Raw genomic sequence first — 19,328 nt, 5'->3', positions numbered from 1 at the left:
CAACAAAACTCCAAAAACAAACATCCCCTAGACTGGTCATTGAAGACAACTAGTGAAAGAATGTGTGTACCTGGCTGTGGAAGATATTTTGTGTCTGGCTGCGAGGTGATGCAAGGGAAGAACTGGGCAAAAATACAAGCAACTCCTGCAGGGGTAGCGCTATACAGAATATTGTGACAGCCAGCTAGAGGTTTCAGATGTATATTAGCAATCAGTAGTCATTCAATGGCAGGAAAAGGCAGTCCTGTGTACCTGAGGTTGTATATAGCCCAGGCTGTAGGTCTATGCTATTGGAGATTTGGGGTACATTTCAGTAACTAATATAAGTGTATATAGCAAATGCAGAAACAGCAGGTAAAACTGAAGTCTGAAGCTGCAGCTTCCTATTCTGTAAAGCCAATAACTAAAAACTAAATCTCTACTTTTAAAATGCTATAATACTGCAGCCCTACTTCTCCCAAGTCCCAGGCAGGGGCGGACTGACCATTTGGAAACTTGGGCACTGCACAAGGGCCCGAGGTCAGTAGGGGGCCCCATGAGAAGCCCCTGGTACCCTTTTCATAGGCTTTTTTTGAGTTTGGGCAAGGACACAGGGGCCCCATGATCCCCTATTGCCCGGGGGCCCCATGAGTTGTCAGTCTGCCCCTGGTCCCAGGTGAATCTCCAGGCTCTAAGGCCAATTCATTTGCTGCTTGAGAAAGTGAAGGAAGAGGACATACTTCCCTTTCTGCTTTATTTAAAAATTTAACTGAAGACTTATGTCAAAAAATTATGAGACAATGTCTCAATCAATATCTGATGGCTTTGAAGTGTACCAATCTGTCAAATGTAACAATTGAACAGTGCTGATAACACACACTCAAAACTGTTAAAAAGGTGTTAAAATTACATAAAAGATAATTTAAATTATTGCTAACTGACATTTTTATATACATTATTTCTTTATTAAAATCGGTGGCAAAAATAAAAAGGTTAGAAGCAATATACATAAACAAATTAGTTACAATTCAATAACGAATGCCAATTCAGCCATATATTCAAGTTAATATCAGTACTATGCATCTCCTGAACTCTGACAGGAGACAGACACAGCCTAATCCTAGGCTGACAATTCTGCCCTGCTACAAACAGCAAAGTGTATAACAGCACACACAGCTATCCCTGAGAGGTAAGATTTCATTGTTATAACAACTTAGGAGTGGACATTCAGATTCTTGCAACAAATGGCCTTTCCTAAATGGTCCTTTTTTAAGAATCAGAACCAGTTCCAAATTGAAAAACATGAATCTGTGCTTATTTATGATGACTATTTAGTAAATTAACTAAATCCCAGCACTTCTTATAGCGAGATTCAAAAAGACCAGTAGAATACTTTCATGTCTGTTTAGACATAACTTCAATAAAAAACTTCTCAAAAATTTCTGTAAACTGAAAACATAATAATTAAAAATTGGAAATTGATTTTCTATTACGTTTCCTACAATACAAACCACAGAACTGACAATATGATTAAGCCCAACATGCTCTACATTTGATTCATACAAAGATTCCACACTAGGATGTGATTTATTCTATATGTAAAAATAATTCTTTTACCCATGTAATATATGCAGAGAAAAGCTCTCCACCATCCCAAAATTTATGTACATCTCAAAGTTCCGAGAATATCTTCCTCTTCTGATTTATGGGAACTACTGAGGACATGATTTACTGGTAGACTGTCTGGCTTGTCAGACTTTCCGTTTATGGCAGAGCAAAAGACTGTCATCTAGTGGAATAGTTCTTCCCCTACAGTGACAAGTAAGTGTTCACAAGACAAATCACTCCTGTTTTGGCAAATATATATATATATATATATATATATATATATATATATATATATATGCTCCCGTGCTTACAATCTTTAACTTCCAAGACAAAATGCACCAATTACCTTGAAAATATGACTGTAAATCTAGATCACATGTACTGAAACTTTGCCGATTTAAAAGTTTGCTGTTTCACCACTAAGAAAATAAACCATTAATTCCTTGGTGGACAATCTGTCAAATGTGTGTACTTTTTTCTTTATTTGTTTCTTTCTTTTTATATTATTTAGTAATATGGCTACTTTTTCTGTAAAATGAGAAGAATTCATACAGAACACAAGCCAAGAAACTCTTCAAGTGAATAGCAAATTCTATTCAATATGCATGTGTTCGTTCATAAGGTATGCTTCCTAACAGACACATATTAAATTGAATCTAAAACCAACATTTTTTTTAGTTTGTTTAGTTTGTTTTAGACAAAGTAGAAGACAGAGTGCAAGATAATTAATTTATTTATTTCATATCACAGTAAAACAGGATAAAACAACTAACACATTTTGGATTTTTTTGCTGTCTGTGTCCCTGCTGGAGTCATTCATTCTTACTATCAGTCATGGTAACCACTGTCACAGGAACTGAAAGTGTGGAAAAATCCAAAATCTTGAGTATAACAGAAATAGAGAGTAAGTGTCATATAGGAACACTTCTGTTAACAGCTTTCTAAAAGGTGATCACCCTTACTTTAAGAATATTTCCTTTCATTTCCATTGTGGATGGGAGCATTTTACAAACAAAAGATTTGACTCTAGATTAAAATTAGAATATATATATATATATATATATATATATATATATATATATATATATTCATAAAGTATCCAGAACCCCTTCACTTTTTCAATTTTGTTATGTTGCAGCCTGCTACTACCATTGTTTACATTATTTTTCTCATTAATATACACTCAGTACCCCATAATAACAAAGCAAACATTTAATTTTGTCTGTTAATTCATTAAAAATAAAAAACTGAAATATTACATTGGCATAAGTATTCAGACCCTTTGTAACATTATTATTATTATGATACAGGATTTATATAACGCCAACAGTTTGCTCAGTGCTTTACAATATAACGGGAGACAATACAGCAACAAGCTCCTTGGAGCTTACAATCTAAGATTACTTGAAATATAGCTCAGGTGCCTCCCATTTCTCTTGACCATTGCTGAGATGTTTCTACCTTGATAGGAGTCCACTTGTGGTAAATTAAATTGATTGGACATAATTTGGAAAGGCACACACCTCTTTATAAAAAGCCTCACAGCTGACAATGCATACTGTATCAGAGCAAAAGCCATGAAGTCAAATGAACTGCGTGCAGAGTTCAGGGATAGATTATGCAAGATCTGGGAAAGGACACAAAAAATCTCTGCTGCACTGAAGGATCCCAAGAGCACAGTGGCCTCCGTAATTCAAATGGAAGAATTTTGGCACTACCAGGACTCCTCCAAGAGCTGATCACTCGGCCATACTTCATCAATCAGGGGAGAAGGGCTTTAGTTAGAGAGGTGACCACAAACCTGATGGTCACTCTGAGCTCCAGAGATCCTGTGTGAAGATGGGACAACATTCCAGAAGGACAACTATGACTACATCAGTAGTATATTAGAACTTTATGGAGAAAAAAACCCTGTCCCCACATAACCAGTGTTTTCATAGCTCTAATGGATCTGATATGTGCCATATTATGTATAATTTTATATTATTATATGCATATTAAAATGCAAAAGTTTATTTAAATGTTAAAAGGTTTAATTTATTAATTAAATAATTGACTAAAAAATCTATGTATATGTGAATGTTAGTAGCATAAGGGTTAACCTTCACTTAGCTATGTAGTTCATCTCTCGATGTCAGGCTGTCATTTTAACCTTGAACTTATTGTGACAACTGTCAAGACAATGAATAACTGGTTACCAATGGTTTAACAGCCATAGATGTGCTGAATGTTATTCACTGTACATTCATGTAGAGAAGTTTTTTTTCATTCTTTTTCTTCTTCTTCTTCTTCTTCTTCTTCTTCTTCTTCTTATTATTATTATTATTATTATTATTATTAATAATGTAATATTACCATATGGCCCCTCTTATTTCTCTGAAAATATCTGATGGGATAAATCTCACATTTTGGGAATTTTGAAGAATATTTCCATATCATATACTGGTGTTTATTTACTCAAGAGTATAGTATGCTGAACTCTGGCCAAAAACAAAGTTTGAATATTTGTACTGTAAAAATAAATTACCACAAATGAATAACCACAAATGAAAACTTACTTTCATTCAAATCATACAGTACAGTCAGCACCAAACGTCTTATAAATCTGACTCTAGTACACAGATCATAGCGGGTCACTCACTCAGAGCATATCTTCTATTAAAACAATATTCTGCATTCTTTTCATGAAATACAAGATGTTTTGTAAATGAAGGGGGTCAGATGAACATCACAATCTTTCCTTCTTCACTTGCAAAATGCCTTGCATACTATGAAAAGAATGTAAAACATTTGCTGAATGGAAGAGTGCTGAAAGAGCAACTCACCATTATTTGTGTAATACAGTAAATCTGTAAGTTTTATCACCAATATAGGAGCTGAACAAAAGTAAAAGATTTCCCTTATGCATAAGCAGCCATATATCTCATATACTTAATTAGTGATATAATTCTTGTAAAAAAAATGTCCAATAACTGTCAACAGTCAATACATAAGAAAATATTGTGCTTAGGTTGGTTATGGTAACCATACTTTGAGCTGTACAATATCCCCTTTTGCTACAGACCCATTCATTATAATGAATAGGTACAGTTGTGTCCAAAATTATTCAACCCCCAATGCTGTAAAGGGGTTTAGGGACTATAGTGTACATTTGGAATTGTATTCAGAATCAAATCCTACAAGGACGTTGTAACTACCCAAATGCAACTAAAATGACATCAATTGTTTATGTAATACAGTAGTAAATGGTTCTTATGTGGTTTCTTCATTGCCACAATTATTCAACCCCTTAAAGACTACCACTCTGAAGAACAGAGGTTCATACAGGTGCTTTCCATCAGGTATTGAAAACACCTGTGGATGTCACCGAGCAGCAATCAAGCATAATAAGCACCAATTAGGCAGCTTTAAAATGACTGTGATACTCAGCTCCTTCTAGACATTTACTGGTGTGGTTACAAACATGGTGAAGGCAAGAGAATGGTCCAGGAAGACAAGAGAAGAGGTGATTTCTCTTCACAGGAAGGGCAATGGCTATAAGAAGATTGCAAAGATGTTAAACATACCAAGAGACACCTTAGGAAGCATCATTCGCAAATTCAAGGCAAAGGGCACTGTTGAAACGCTACCTGGTCGTGGCAGAAAGAAGATGCTGACTTCGACTGCTGTGCGCTACCTGAAGCGTAGAGTGGAGAGAAGTCCCCGTGTGACTGCTGAGGAACTGAGAAAAGATTTGTCAGATGTGGGTACAGAAGTTTCAGCCCAGACAATAAGACGCACACTGCGTAATGAAGGCCTCCGTGCCAGAACTCCCAGGCGTACCCCCTTGCTGTCTCCAAAGAATAAGAAGAGTCGACTGCAGTATGCCAAAAGCCATGTGGACAAACCACAAAAGTTGTGGGATAGTGTTCTGTGGACTGATGAAACAAAATTAGAACTGTTTGGGCCCATGGATCAACGCTATGTTTGGAGGAGGAAGAACAAGGCCTATGATGAAAAGAACACCTTGCCTACTGTGAAGCATGGTGGAGGGTCAATCATGCTTTGGGGCTGTTTTGCTTCTGCAGGTACAGGGAAGCTTCAGCGTGTGCAAGGTACCATGAATTCTCTTCAGTACCAGGAGATATTGGATGGAAACGTGATGCAGTCCGTCACACACCTGAGGCTTGGGAGACGTTGGACCTTTCAACAGGACAATGATCCCAAGCATACCTCCAAGTCCACTAGAGCATGGTTGCAGAGGAAAGGCTGGAACATTTTGGAGTGGCCATCGCAGTCACCAGACTTAAATCCGATTGAGAACCTCTGGTGGGACTTAAAGAAAGCAGTTGCAGTGCGCAAGCCTAAGAATGTGACTGAACTGGAGGCCTTTGCCCATGAAGAATGGGCGAAGATACCCGTAGATCGCTGCAAGACACTTGTGTCAAGCTATGCTTCACGTTTAAAAGCTGTTATAACTGTAAAAGGATGCTGTACTAAGTACTAAGATTGAATGTCACTTGGGGGTTGAATAAAACTGATAATGCTGTGAGCACAGAAAAGACATTTGTGGTTATTTCATTATAACTGTTATGTTATATTTGTCTGACCTACAAGTGCCTCTTTAATGTAAATGTAAGCAAGATGACTGAATGATCAAAAGCAATGTCAAACTGGCCAAAACACTCAATTTCAGTGGGGGTTGAATAATTTTGGACACAACTGTATGCTTTAACTTTAAAAGTGAATCTGTGACCAGCCTATAGACATTCAGACACTAACATTTTGAAACAAGCAGTAAATAAGCGTTTGAAACAAGTTCCCTCTGACCTCTGCAGCTGCAGGCATTGGGGTTTATTTACTGGTTCACTTAGAATCTTGTGCACTTCTGCATGGAAACTAATCAGTGTCCCAAAAGTTGCAATTGTGACCGCGCCCTGGAGTTCCACCACTGTGGGGGACCCCAAGAGCTTGAACTGTGGCTCCACAGCAGGGTGGCTGGCTGCCATTGTAAGGAGAGTATCTGTTACACTCCCTCTTACACCTCCAGCCACAGCACTGACAGCCCGCCCTGCCTCGCATGGACAGGAGAGAAGACACAGAGAACTGGATCTTCTCCTCCTCCTCCCACTCTTCTCCTCCTGTGTGTGCCCGTTTCCCCACCCACACTCCAATCCCCGGCAGCACTTTGCATACAAAAGGGATGAGTGGGTGGAAAAGCCCAGCAGCCGGTAACTGGACCATGGAGAATATGCAGACTGCATGAACCGCCTGCCTTCCTCGGGTGAGCGACTAAAGTGACCCCCCTCCCTTCTCTCTCCTGCTTCACTAATGTAAGGAGCAGGGGCGAACTGACAATTTGGAAACTTGGGCACTGCCCGCGGGCCTGGGGTCAGTAGGGGGCCCCATGAGATGCCCCTGGTACCTTTTTCATAGGCTTTTTTGAGTTTGGGCAAGGACAAAGGGGCCCCATGATCCCCTATTGCCCGGGGGCCCCATGAGTTGTCAGTCTGCCCCTGGTAAGGAGGACATCTGTGTATTTAATGTAAGGGAGACTAAGATGTAAGGAGTGCTCTGTGGACTCTGGTGGATGGTGGGGGGCTTTGGTGAGCACAGAGTTACCCTTTACATTAGAGTCCACAGATCTCCCCCTTACAGTGAAATTCTGTGGACTCTGAAGTAAGGGGGGCTCTGTGGACTCTGATGTAAGGGAGGACTCTGCAGACTCTGATATAAGGGGGTTCTGCAAATTCTGATGTAAAGGGGTGGCTCTGCAGACTCTGATGTAAGAGGGTGGCTCTGCAGACTCTGATGTAAGTGGGCGGCTCTGCAGACTCAGATGTGAGGGGGGGCTCTGTGGAATCTGATGTAAGGTGGGGGACTCTGCAGTCTCAGATGTAAGGGGGCTCTGTGGACTATGAAGTAATAGCAAGGCTCTGCTCTGTAGACTTTGATGTAAGAGGGGCACTGCGGACTCTGAAGTAAGAGGGGCTCTGGGAACCCCAATTAAAGGGGAATTGTGGGATCTATGATGTATGTTTGGGCTCTGGTTACCAGAGACCCCTCTATATCAGAGTTACCCTTTATACCAGAGTCTGCAGTGTTCCCCCATTACATTTGAGTTCCCTCCTTACATCAGAGTTCTCAGTATTCCTCCTTAAATTAGAGTCCCCAGAGTTCTCCCTTACATCAAAGTCTACAGAGTCCACCCTTACAGTGTAAGGGAACTCTGCAATTTCAGACATAAAGGGGAACTATGTGAGTTCAGATGTAAAGAGGAACTGTGCGAGTTCAGATATAAAGGGGATCTCTGCGAGATTAGATGTAAAGGGGAAACAAATCTGGATTCAAATGTAAGGGGGGCTCTTATGATTGAATCTATATGCTTAGAAATGTTATTTAATAAAAAAATATATGTATACTACAAAAAAAGTGCAGTGCAGTGCTAAATTGTTCAGGTTTGGCTTGAAGAAAAGATGACAACTGTACCCAAGATGGAACAAAGGGGGCCTGCTGCAAAACATGTGAAAGAGTCTCACTGAAGGACCATAATAAAAGGCCCCATGATGGAGTAAAGAGCCCCGGGATCAGTGAAAAGGGCCCCAGGCTCAGGGAGAAGGGCCAGCACCAGAGGTCAGGGGGCCCCTTTATGGTTTCTTGCAACGGGGCCCTGAAGGTAGATTAATGCAATATACAGTTGTGTTCAAAATAATAGCAGTCAGACATCACTAACCTGATCAATCACTGTTTTTGGTAGAAATGATATTTCTACATGGCAAATAATTTACTAGCAGGTGTAGAGTAATAAAAATCCAACAGACCCAACAGTCATGACATGCATGCTGCTGATTCTGTGTAATTGAATCACTAATAGAAAGGGACATGTTCAAAATATTAGCAGTGTGGAGTTCTATTAGTGAGGTCATTCATTCTTTGAAAACAGGTGGCAATTATTGCCCTTATTTAAGGAAGGAAGGCAGCAAATGTTGTACATGCTGGTTACAGTGCATTTCTCTCTGAAATTCTGAGGAAAATGGGTCGTTCCAGACATTGTTCAGAAGAACAGCGTACCTTGAATAAAAAGTTGATTGGATAGGGGAAAACATATAAAGAAGTGCAGAAAATGATAGGCTGCTCAGCTAAATTGATCGCAAATGCTTTAAAATGGCAACCAAAACCTGAAAAATGTGGAAGAAAGAGAAAAACTACCATTCGAATGGATAGAAGAATAGCCAAAATGTCAAGGACTCAGCCAACAATCAGCTCCAGGAAGATCAAAGAAGGTCTAAAGTTACCTGTGAGTACGGTTACAATTAGAAGACGCCTATGTGAAGCAAGAAGCCCCCGCAAAGTACCGTTCAAAAAAGACGTGCTGAAGAGGTTACAATTTGCCAAAGAGCACATTGACTGGCCTAAAGAGAACATTTTGTGGACTGATGAAAGTAAGATTGTTCTTTTTGGGTCTAGTGGCCGGAGACAGTTTGTCAGACGACCCCCAAACACTGAATTCAAGCCACAGTACACTGTGAAGACAGTGAAGCATGGTTGCGCAAGCATCATGATATGGGGATGTTTCTCATACTACAGTGTTGGGCCTATTTACCAGGGATCATGGATCAGTTTGAATACATCAGAATACTTGAATAGGTCATGCTGCCTTATGCTGAAGAGGAAATGCCCTTGAAATGAGTGTTCCAACAAGAAAACGACCCCAAACACACCAGTAAACGTGCAACATCTTGGTTCCAGACCAACAAGATTGACGTTATGGAGTGGCCAGCCCAATCCCCGGATCTTAATCCAATAGTAAACTTGTGGGGTGACATCAAAAATGCAGTTTCTGAGGCAAAACCAAGAAATAGAGAAGAACTGTGGAATGTAGTGCAATCATCCTGGGCTGGAATACCTGTTCACAGGTGCCAGAAGTTGGTTGACTCCATGCAACACAGATGTACAGCAGTTCTCAGAAACAGTGCTTATACAACTAAATATTAATTAAGTGATTCAAAGGAAAGCAAAATCTTCAAACATTTTTCAGTTTATATAGTGAATGTTTGAGTTTGTAAAGACGAATACAAACACTGCTATTTTTTTGAACAGTCTAATATTCGCTTTTCAGCAATTTTTTTAGAGGAACAACACAAATTTGATATATATTTCTTCATGTTGTGATTTGGAATAGAATGTGTAGTGTTCCCAATGCATTTGTGTGTATGTAAATAAAAGCTATTAGAAGGATTTTGAGCTTTATTCACTTTTTTCAACATACTGCTATTATTTTGAACACATCTGTACATTTGTTTGATTTGTAGTGTAAAACCCATCTCTGGCCAAAAAAAAGTTTTCCCAATCAGTGGGTCTCTGTTGGTATCTGTTCATTTTTGTCTAGGGGAGATGGCAAAGGAGATCCTTCAGTTCTCCCAGCACAAGGCAGGTCTTGCACCCCTGTGCTCCAACAGTCTTGAGTTGTGAACTGTTCCTGATGTCCTTAAGCCCAGAGCAGACTCTAAAGACCAGGAACAGTCCACCACTGAACTCCAGGGGAGCATTTGTTTCTGGTGGAATGAAGAATCAGGTGAATATAAGTTTTCTCCTTATACCTAGGCAAAACAAGCAGTTGACCCATGCAGTTGGGCCAGCTGTAGAGTAATGGAGGCGTGTTCTCTGGAGTGACGAATCACACTTCTCTGTCTGGCAATCTGACAGACATGTCTAGGTTTGGCAGTTGCCAGGAGAACAGTACTTGCCTGACTGTATTGAGCCAAGAATAACATTTGGTGGAGGGGGGATTATGGTGTGGGGTTATTTTTCAGGGGTTGGGGTTGGGCTTGGCCCCTTAGTTCCAGTGAAGGGAACTCTTGAGGCATCAGCGTACCAAGACATTGGACAATTTCTGTGCTTCCAACTTTGTGGGAACAGTTTGGGGATGGTCCCTTCCTGTTCCAACATGACTGCGCACCAGTGCACAAAGCAAGGCCCGTAAAGACATGGATGAGCGAGTTTGGGGTGGAGGAACTTGACTGACCTGACCTAAACCTGATAGAGCACCTTTGGGATGAATTAGAGTGGAAACTGCGAGCCAGGCCTTCTTGCCTGACCTCACAAATGCGCTTCTGGAAGAATAGTCAAACATTCCCCTAGACTCCTTGTGGAGTTTCTATGGCTGAACAGCTGAATCCAAGCCTTACATCACTAAGTGTAATGCAAAGCATTGAATGCAGTGGTGTAAAGCACACCACACTGGACTCTAGATCAATGGAGGCGTGTACTCTGGAGTGACAGATCATGCTTCTCTGTCTGGCAATCTGGCAGATGTATCTGGGTTTGGCAGTTGCCTGAACAGTACTTGCCTGACTGCATTGTGGCAGTAAGAATGGTCAAACATTCCCATAGACACACTCCTAAACCTTGTGGACAGCCTTCCCAGAAGAGTTGAAGCTGTTATAGCTGCAAAGGGTGGGCCAACTCAATATTGAACCCTACAGACTAAGCCTGGGATGCCATTAAAGTTCATGTGCGTGTAAAGGCAGACGTCCCAATACTGTTGGCAATATAGTGTATATTACAGGTATATGGGTTAAACTTTCATTTAAGTCTTTAAAGGCAGATCCAATCAGATTCATACCAGAGTGATCTTGTCAATTTTGTTGACAGTGTAGACAGGAGCTCAACATAGATTGACCTCTTGCGGACTTTGGATATACAAAATTGAATTCCATTAGACACTTCAGGAATGAAAATGCCAGAACCCAGCTGTCAGTTTGAATAAGGAGTGTGAGGGCACTGTAATTTTTAATTCATAAATACTTTGTAACATTATCGCTACTATGTGTTTTGTTGTATCTGTTGTGAACAGATCAATGGATCATCCTTTGTTTACCTACAGCTGCAGAATTTTTAGTGCATTGTTATAAGTGTATTTTCATTAGTTTCATATTTTTTTCTAAATTCACATTGAAAATACAGAGAAATATTGTTTTTTCTTTGTAAGTATGATACTTTGCAGTAGAATTATAATTTTACTGTCATTATAAATGGGAAAAGTTGTAGGATGAGACTTGTGCTACAGTATAATGCTTTGTTTTAAACCTTTTACTGGTCATGATTTTTTGGAAGATGGTACCTCAAAAAAGACATTGTGGGGTTGATTTACTAAAACTGAAGAGTGCAAAATTTGGTGCAGCTCTACATAGAAATCAATCAGCTTCTAACTTCAGCTTCTTCGATTAAGCTTTGACAAAAAAACTGGAAGCTGCTTGGTTTCTGTGCAGAGCTGCACCAGATTTTGCCCTCTCCAGCTTTAGAAAATCAACCTCTGTTTGTCCCCGTGAAAAAAATATATGTATTACTTGATATCTAGACATGTAAGGATATAATTATGGAATCACCATTTCTAACTTGTTTTTTGAATGTTATTTTGATCCTTTCCTCAAAACCTACCTGTTCTGGAACAAACAAGCAATATAGTGAATATAGTGTTTTACACTTTTCATAATCCATTGGCTGCGTATATTGTTCAGGTCAATGACTTTTTAGATAGTAAAACTGAAATCTAGGAGCCAACCTCAAAAACTGTACCTTTGCTCATCAATTGCACTTCCATGTTTCTGCCCTCAAAAGTTAACTCTAAGTAAAGACAATGCTACTCTTAAATAAATAGGTCATTAGCTTAAACTGCTCTAGTTTATAGGGGGGGTATAGAGATTTAACCCTTTCCCTGCCAGGTTCATACGGACTATACGGATCTACAGCACTGCTTCTAGCTGGACGGACCTGGCTGGACGGACCTGCATGTCTCCTCTGCTACAAGCTCATGTTCACTTCAGTGACCATGAGCTTATAGCAGAATTGTTCAGCAGATGTTGAACAAACTGATAGCTCTGATCAGCAGCTGACAAGCCACTAATCAGAGCTATTTACCTGAAATGTGACCCTCCCAGCCGCTTCTTTGCCTGCTATGTTTCTCGCTCCTCCACCTACCTGTGCTGTCACCTAAAATGCCCCCTCACCCCCCCAACTCTCCCTTACCCTGTGCTTCACCTCACCCTACTCTGATCCCCCCCAGCACTGACCCCACCCCCTCTGTGACTGCTCTGCAGATGTTATATTCCCTCCTCTGCCCTCCCAGCAACCTTGGATGCTGCAGGGCAGCCACAGAGGGATCGATCAGCCAACATAGGCCTACTCTGACCCCCCCTTCAGTGCCCCACACCTTCCTGGTGGCCAGGCACCCCTCCCTAAATATGCTAGCCTACTCTCCCTCCTCCCCTTCTGTCAGATCAGTGTCAGCATGGAGAGCAAGGGGGCTGGTAAACATGTGTTTACCAACCCCCATCATGTCCTGATAGGGGAGGAAGCTGGTAAAAATTCCCTCTTCCTTTCCTGAAAGAATACAACCAGCTATCACTACAGATCGCTCCTGTATTCTTTCATCACTGGCACAGAGGAAATTGCATTTACTCTGTTTCAGTTTGTGAATGAAATATTTCATGAATGAATTAGGAGTCTGAAACTCTTATCTCATTCATCTTCAGTGCAGCTCAAGCTGCAGAGAAAGGGATTGCCTTCAGTTCCTTTCTCTGTTTCAAAAAAGAGACATTAGATGTCTGTTTAGACCCCTGTTGTCTCTCCAAAGCCCCCCCCCCAAAAAAAAAAAAATAAAATAAAAATGTACATGTTAACAACCTCCCGCCCGCCATATAGTGATATGACGGACGCAAGTCGGTTCTCTCGTTCTTGGAGGACGTCATATGACGTCCTCCCATTCTAACCACGCATGCGCAGCTCCTGGAGCGATCGGCGGTGCGCTGTGTCCCACGTACACAGTGGATCACTGATCCACGGAAAGAGCCGAAGATGTCGGCTTGGTCATGTGATCAGCTGTGTCCAATCACAGCTGATCACATGTAAACAGGGAAATGCTGGTAATCGGCATTTCTTTCCTCTCGAGCTGAGAGACGGTAATCGGCATTCCTCGGAGGGGAGATGTACACTGATCAACAGGGCACTGATGATCAGTGTGCCCTGATGATCAGTGTAGCCCCAGCAGTGCCACCTGTCAGTGTCCATCAGTGCCTTGTGTCAGTGCTCATCAGTGCCATGTGCCAGTGCCACATCAATGCCACATATCAGTGCCTACCAGTGCACATCAATGCCACATATCAGTGCCCATCTGAGCTGCCTTTCAGTGTCACCCATCAGTGCCAGTCAGTGCCACCTATCAATGCCAATCAGTGCCACCTATCAGTGCTGCTAATCAGTGCCACCTATCAATGCCAGTCAGTGTCGCCTATCAGTGCCAGTCAGTGCCGCCTATCAGTGTGCATCAGTGCCGCCTATTAGTGCCAGTCAGTGCCGCATATCAGTGCCAGTCAGTGCCACCTAACAGTGCCAGTCACTGCTGCCTATCAGTGCCAGTCACTGCTGCCTATCAGTGCCATATATCAGTGCTGCCTTTCAGTGCCCATCAATGATGCCTGTCAATGCCCATCAGTGCCACCTACCAGTGCCTCATCATCAGTGCCCATCAGTGCCACCTATCAGTGTCCATCAGTGCAGCCTATCAGTGCCCATCACTGCAGCCTCAATAGCGCACATCAGTGAAGGAAAAAAATCAGTTATTTACAAAATGTTATACCAAAAATTAAGAAAAAACATTTATTTAAAAAAAAATTTCTGTGGTTTTTAGTTTGTTTAAGAAAAAAAAAAAAACCCAGAGGTGATTAAATACCACCAAAATAAAGCTCTGTCACAAAAAAATGATAAAAATGTCATATGGGTACAGTGTTGCACGACTGCGCAATTGTCATTCAAAGTGCAACAGCGCTGAAAGCTGGAAATTGGCCTGGGCAGGAAGGGGGTATAAGTGCCCTGTAGGCTAGTGGTTAAAAAAAGGCTCCATTTACACTGAAACGTTATTCTGCTAAATGTGGCAAAAACGCCTGTACACATGGTATCGCGTTTAGCCCTGTTTAACCGCATTTAGCACTTGAACGTTTATTAATTTCTTTGGCCAGAATGCTTGCCATTAAAAAAATAAACGCCCAAGTGCTAAACACGGTTAGCGCTTTGGCACATTTAGGCGTGTTTTTGCCACGTTTAAAGATTTTTTTACCAAAATGTTCCTTTCCTCAATGCAATTCTTCTGCATTCAGGAGTGGGATGTTTAACTGGCCCTAAACTCTGCAGATGTTAAACTCTGATAAAATGTGATGTGCATGGACACATAGGGGTTTATTTACTAAAGCTGGAGAGTCTAAAATCAGACTCCCTTCTGCATAGAAACCAATCAGCTTCCAGGTTTCATTGCCAAAGCTTCATTGAACAAGCTGAGGTTAGAAGCTGATTGGTTTCTATGCAGAAGGGAGTCTGATTTTGGACTCTCCAGCTTTAGTAAATAAACCCCATAGGCTTTTACTGAGTTGAGTTCAGGGGCGTTGGCAGCGCCAAAAGCTCTTGAACTTATGTTTATGAACAGCAGTGTGCATGAGGCCAAAAAAAATGAAGTTATAAAAAAAATTAAAATAAAAATAAATAACATAGTAAGGGTAGATTTAGAAGCGTCTAAATCTCCCTTGCCTCTGAAGCCCAATCCACATTCGGATCGTGATCCAGTGGCTACTGACAGGTGATGAGGAAGCTATGCAATGCCTCCTCATGGCCTGTTGTAGCTTTAGGGGGGAATTTTGCAGGCAGCAAAAACGCAGGTAAACTGCACATTTTTGCTACCCCCCAACCTCTAGTCTAAACAAGCCCTAACGCCTTGTTCACATGGGATATAATGCATCGAGGCAATGTTTACCTGCACAGAGATGCACAGGTATTCTGTGCATCCCCATACAGGCAGTCCCATTGATGTAATTTGGGAAGCAGTAGCTGCACGGGAATGCACAGGTGGTCTGTGCATTCCTGTGCAGGCAGTCCCATCCATATCAATTTGGATGCAGTGGCTGCATAGACACCGCCGCTGCTACCAACATGACATACATGCAGATGTATGTCCCTAACTCACACTGTTCACTCTTGGGGCAATGCACCTACACCCTGTTGTCAGATCTGTCCTTGCAGCTGCTGTGTCACAGTTGACATGGATTGGGCTGCCTGCACAGGGATGCACAGCACACCTGTTCATCCCCGTGCAGATAAATACACCCCTTTGAACTAGGCCATAGTAGGAATTTAGCAGTAATTTTGTAAGTTATGTTGTGTTTTTGTATGCAAATACGGATTTTGAGGGGGATTTTTAGTGAAAATAGCGATTTGATAAACATTTGTGCAACCATTGTGGTGCTTAAAAAATCAGTAGCACCTTATTTTTATTCTACTGGTCATGTACTTTCAGAAAATATATTGTTTGGAGGGTCTTTTATAAACTCTGAAAGCAAGTGAAAAATTAAAACTTCCACAGATTTTTAGAGAAATTATTGCGTACGTTCGATTTTCACCATTTCACAAAAAGGCACAATCTAAAATGTACAAATATTTGTTATTTAATAACTCAATACAGGTTACGATTTTATATTTAGTAAGATATTTAGCTGGAATTATGTAAAATTTTTGTGCTGATATCTGCTAAAAGTTATTTTAGTGTATTTTTAGCTAAAATATTGCTTTGATAAATATTTGCCCAAACATTGCAGGTCCTTAAAAATCAGTAGCACTTTATTTTGAATCTAATGATCATGTGCTTTCAAAAAATATATGGTTTGGGAGTCTTTTACAAACTATGAAAGCTGTTAAGTGGAAAATTAAAACCTCCAGATTTCTAGAGAAATTTGATTATTTACAGTTTGCTTTCATTCGATTTTTACAATTTCGCAAAAATTAGCTCAACGCAGGTTAAAATTTTATATTTAGTAGGAATTTTGTAAAATTTGCTGTGTTTGTATCTGCTGATAATGATTTTAGTGTATTTTTAGTGAAAATATTGTTTTGATAAACATTTGGGCAAATATCATGGGTCCCTAAAAATCAATAGCACATTCTTTTTATTCTACTGGTCTATTTCTTTTAGGAAATATATGTTTTAAGGGGTCTTCTATAAACTCCAAAAGCTGTAAATAAAGAATAAAAACCTCCAGATTTTTAGAGAATTGTGGTTATTTACAATATCAATAACACAGGGTTAGAGTGAGCGCACAAAATACTAAAGTGAAAATAGCTGCTAACATTTAAGGATAAAAACCTCCTAATCCTCAGAACAGATAGTAAAACGAGAATGCAGCGCTCAATAAATAAAATAGTAATAAAATATTATGATGAAAAAGTGAAATGACACTGAAAACAATCATAAAACGTAATAGTACATGTAAAATGAAGTGATGAGTAAAATAGTGAATGGATGACAATGTCTATTAAGACGAACCAGCTCGATGTGAATAACACTTGGTCATCAACTACACCATAATGAGTCTAGGTGCAAGATATAGTGCCAAAATCTTTCAGTCCAATTAAAAGGTGAATGGATGAAATCAAAGACCAACACGCTCAAGAATGAAGATATTGAAGGTGGAGACTGGATAAAGTGCAGGTGACTTCTTTGTGATAAATAAATGAAGTGTGCTTGCACTTACCAGAAGCACAAAGATTATGCGCATATAATGAATCTTAGGTTATAATCTGGATCCTGGTAGTCATCAAGGATCTGGTCATCACAGAGGTAGATGGGGGACACTAATGGTTCGCACACATCCGGCGGCTCTTCAAACCACGTAATAGACCAATATCAAGTGTAGGTAATCGTGAGGATATTTCCTTGAGCGATGTCAGCTATTTATGGTGATTTGCACCAGGGGGCACTACTCCAACCTTAAGATGGCTTAAAAAATGTTGAAGCCACCAAAACAAAGGTTTAAAATAGTGTAGTACGTTTATTGTAAACATAAAGAATAAATAAATAAAAATGGCATACAGTCCATCATAGAACTAAACAACTGGATGAGCATATAAGCAGAGTAACTGCAATATTTAACAAGTAGCAGTAATCATCCTTCTAACATGTAATCAAAAATAATGTCAAAGTAGTTACTGGGCCCACGTGCAGCCTCAATGAGAAATGTCAGTATGACAAGGCTTAATCGCTGACGCATTTCGTGCCACTGACGTTCAGATCTATATGCGAATACTCATTATGAGCGCCGCAATGCAGAAAACGAAGTGTGCACGCATGAAGCGGGCGCCATTTTGCCAGAGTCCTGCGCACACGTGCGATCGCAGGGATGAAAGCTCTGCGTATGCACGGCATGGCCGCCATTTTAAGGGAGCTCTGAAACTGTCAGCAGCAAAGATGAAGAGACCAAGGGCTGCAAAAACGAAAATACACACAGGATAATTCTATATCCAAATCGGGAAATAACTTATGCTAAATGTATTCTAAATATATATAAAGGTCTTAAAATTATTAATAAAAACGTACTATCACTAATTACTAGAGGGAAATATACATAAAAACGGGCGCCATTTTATTGTGGGCCAGAGCAGAGGGATAAAAACATAATGAATAAATGAATAACATTAAGGAGATTCCAAATACTAATTAAATATGAAAAAGGAAATAACAAAAAAGGGGCAAACGTACATAATAGGTGTGATCAGAGTTAAAAATAAAAATATATTTCAAAATAATTGTCCAAATAATATTGAAGACTACTGGTCTCTAAATAAATGCCCCAACTTCCATAAAAACAAATAAATAAAATGCTAAAATAACCACTAAGTTTTAAGGGGATAAGTATATATACGTTCCAAAGGCGTAAAATATATGACAAAAACATCATATAATGGTTTATATTATGAACTCATCTAATAGATAATTAAACAGCAATAAAATAACATATACAAACTATATAGAATAGGATACACCAGAATCAAGTAAAAATAGCCAAAAGGTGTAAAAAACAAAAATAATCAGAGGAACCTACCATAAAATGGTGAAAAAGTCCCAATGTTCTACTCCAATAACTGGACATAATAAATAGAATAGAATACACTGGAAAAGATAATAAAAACTGGCAACACATTAAAAAACTAAGAGTAACCTAAAAAATTGTATAATGGCATATGTATAAGCATAAATATGTAAACAAAGATATAAAAAAAACCTTTATGAAGGGAGGGATAAAAGATAAAAAAAACTTAAAGAACCTATCTGGTATCAATAAAACAGTTAATGTCTAATTCGACGTTATGTCCTAAGGGAGACGAAGATCTGAGCTCATAGATCCATTTTGTTTCTAGTTTGGAGACCTCTCTTGTTTTATGATTGCCTCTCCAGTTATGTTTGGTGATGTCTATGCCTATAAATGTAAGACTCTCTGGATTCCTATGGTGAAAGTATCTGTAATGCTTGGACAATGCATGTTCTTTAAAACCTTTTTTGATATTATATACATGTTCTCTCAGACGATCTCTGAGTCTCCTGGTTGTCCTACCCATGTACTGCTTTTTACATGGGCATTCCAGCAAGTATACCACATGGGTGCTATTACATGTGATTAGTGAGTTTATATCATACAATTTACCTGTGATGTTAGAGGTAAATGTTTCTTTTTTGGTTTTCGGGATACCATTACATGTACAGATGACACATTTATTAAAAAATCCTTTTAAGCCATACGAAAAGGTAATGTTCTGTGGTGGGTCAATTACATTCGGAGCTAAATAATGCCGTAATGACGGTGCTTTCCAAAAAACAAGTTCAGGTCTGTCAAGAAGGGTATTACCTAATATTGGATCATTTTTTAGAACACCCCAATTTTTCTTAA

This window comes from Staurois parvus, unplaced genomic scaffold (assembly GCF_062004578.1).
Source record: "Staurois parvus isolate SC_StPar_1 unplaced genomic scaffold, SC_StPar_1.0 ptg000170l, whole genome shotgun sequence".
NCBI classification, from domain to species: domain Eukaryota; kingdom Metazoa; phylum Chordata; class Amphibia; order Anura; family Ranidae; genus Staurois; species Staurois parvus.
This window is presented reverse-complemented; position numbering follows the sequence as displayed.